Source organism: Alosa pseudoharengus, unplaced genomic scaffold (assembly GCF_046254945.1).
Source record: "Alosa pseudoharengus isolate Yale_2024_CS ecotype anadromous, Long Island Sound unplaced genomic scaffold, YU_APseudo_1.1 YU_APseudo_1.1_scf_4, whole genome shotgun sequence".
NCBI classification, from domain to species: domain Eukaryota; kingdom Metazoa; phylum Chordata; class Actinopteri; order Clupeiformes; family Clupeidae; genus Alosa; species Alosa pseudoharengus.
This window is the reverse complement of record NW_027468774.1, coordinates 33,103,688-33,106,187: the sequence shown is the minus strand read 5'-3', so window position 1 is coordinate 33,106,187 and position 2,500 is coordinate 33,103,688. Positions and strand designations below refer to the sequence as shown.

At 43.9% G+C, this 2,500-nt stretch overlaps 1 long non-coding RNA gene across 1 annotated transcript in view; it reads left to right on the top strand.

Annotated features, from left to right (window-relative positions):
- Positions 1-1,748, top strand: part of LOC143102385 (uncharacterized) — a 66,185-nt gene extending 64,437 nt beyond the window's left edge. Inside the window, exon 3 of the long non-coding RNA XR_012982583.1 lies at positions 1-1,748. This exon is cut by the window's left edge and continues 471 nt beyond it. This is a non-coding gene — a long non-coding RNA (uncharacterized LOC143102385).
- The last annotated feature ends 752 nt before the right edge of the window (positions 1,749-2,500 follow it).

Here is a 2,500-nt window from a genome sequence, read left to right as displayed (position 1 = left end):
GGACATTTGAACTTTCCCAGGTCTGTGGATGTGAAAGCTTTGACGTCCACATATGTATATGCACATGTGGAACAGTATGTGTGTGTGTCAGAGGCGATTGCTCTAAGACTACAGGGGAAGCTCAGCCTCCTAAAATATCACGGAAAATCAAATAACACTATTACATTAGCTTCTAGCCTACTATTCAAACTAGAACATGCTTCATGTTCATCTTCATGGCTAGTTTGTTCAGCAATAAGGTTTTGCCGGTCATTTATCGTGATTTGCACCCGTAATTACATTGCTGTGACGACACGATCCATCAAAAAAACATGCAAAAAACCCATAGATGCTCGGCTTCACTGGACTTTCAATGACACTACAGAGTGGGCTGATTTCAGTGCAGAAAAGCTACACGTTTATTGGACAAGAGCCACAAAATCGTCATTTCCAGGGAAGCCCGGCGTCTCTGGGAGTGAATGGGACAGTAGGATGGCCCGGACGCCGAGCTTCTGTATGATCATTGGAGGAACCGTCATAGACCTCTCCAGAATAAGTCCCGCCTCCGTAACTTCCGTATCCATCCAACTTCCTGCCGTCGATTGTCTATGGGAAATAATATGGCGTTTCGAAATATCATACCGGTAAAACATCTGTAGGTAGCGAAGTTGAAAAAGCTGGTGGGCAGATTGGCCTACACACTTCTGCCATCTAGTTTCCACTGGATTTTTTGATTGTCGGTGCCGTTTACAATCAAAAAATCCAGTGGAAACTAGATGGCAGAAGTGTGTAGGCCAATCTGCCCAGCAGCTTTATCTACTTTGTCACCTACAGAGTTTGACAGGTACGATCTTTCAAAACGTCATGTTATTTCCCATAGACATTTGACGACCGAAGGTTGGATGGATACGGAAGTTAGGAGGCGGGACTTATTCTGGAGAGGTCTATAGAGGCTGGACTCTATATGTAGAGGCTGACAGCATATGTCGCGATCTGACAGGAAGTGGTTCAAGTTCAAGGGATGCGTTAACGTTAGTGTTGGCAGGTGAAGTTGACTCGAGAGGCAAGGCCCAAAAGTTGCAGCTCAAATTCTCATAATTTGGGAGCAATACAGTCGGTTTCTATTTGTCTTTGTAAATAGCATACTGTAAATAAAACCGTAATGTGGAGTTACAGAGTTTGTGACTTGCCTTTGTTTCAGTTGTGTATTTAAGCTAAGTTAGGTAGCGCACTATATAAGGGTGTAGGCTACATGCCAACTCTAAAGCCTACTGTTTGGCCTATTCTGGGTTTTGGGATATGTTTTGCCCTCAAAGAACAATATAGCACCTTAATAATATTAATTTAATAATTGACCATTTTTATCAGAGCTTCCCCTGTTCCAAAGAGCAGCAATCACCACTGGTGTGTGTCTAAGTGTACGTGTGTGTGTACGTGTGTGTGTGTGTGTGTGTGTGTGTGTGTGTGTGTGTGTGTGTGTGTTAACTCTTGTGTTTAAATCTTGGTACCTCTCTCAACTTCAAAGACCTCATCTCTAGCTCAATAATATGGCTATGTGATTCAGTGGGTCTTAAATGGACGATGATACACCAGTTCCCTACATTTTACCTGCAAACCTCAAATCAAACTCCTCAGTTTGTGGTTTTGGGTTTTGTCTCCACAACTAAGTGCAATGGAAGCTTGTTTTGAAATGTTCCACTGTCAGCCTCCATTAATGTTATTGTCTGTGTTGATGCCCATGAATATTTGCCAATAAAACATGCAGTGTGTTTTGGCATGGTGTGTCCCTGTGTCAGGTAGTGTCTTGCCAGTTGATCTGTTTGGTATTTGAACACCTGAGAAAGAATGTCCTTTTTATTCTGTTTCTCTTCTATTCTCTCTGTCTCTCTCTCTCTCTCTCTCTCTCTCTCTCTCTCTCTCTCTCTCTCTGTGTCTCTCTCTCCTTCTCTCTTGCTTTACTGAGCACACATTCTCTGCTGCGCTGAGTAAACATCTCTTAATTAGGACTGTCAGTTCTTTATACCTTCTGCCTGATTTACTGCAATCGATAAATCATAAGTCATGTTGTGTCTACCTGCGGGTGGCTTCAGGGCAGAACAGCACCTGTATTTGTGTGTGTGTGTGTGTGTGTGTGTGTGTGTGTGTGTGTGTGTGTGTGTGTGTGTGTGTGTGTGTGTGTGTGTGTGTGTGTGTGTGTGTGTGTGTGTGTGTGTGTGTGTGTTGTGTATAGTAGAGCGACCGGTCTGTCCATGGTATATCCTGTTTATGTTCTGTCATCGCCCTTCTTCACTGGCCTGATTTGGAGGTGATGTGAGTATCCTGATAAGGTGCTGATGAATTAGTACCAGGCTAAACAATGCCCATGTGCCAAACCACACACACTCACACACCCAATCACACACACCTGGGCACATTGGGATGATGCCACAGGTGTGGGTGAGTTGGCTGCTTCTGAAATACGAGCTCCTTCCTGCTCGGCAGACGATAATGCTGAGTAATGATGATCTGGCATCACCCAATA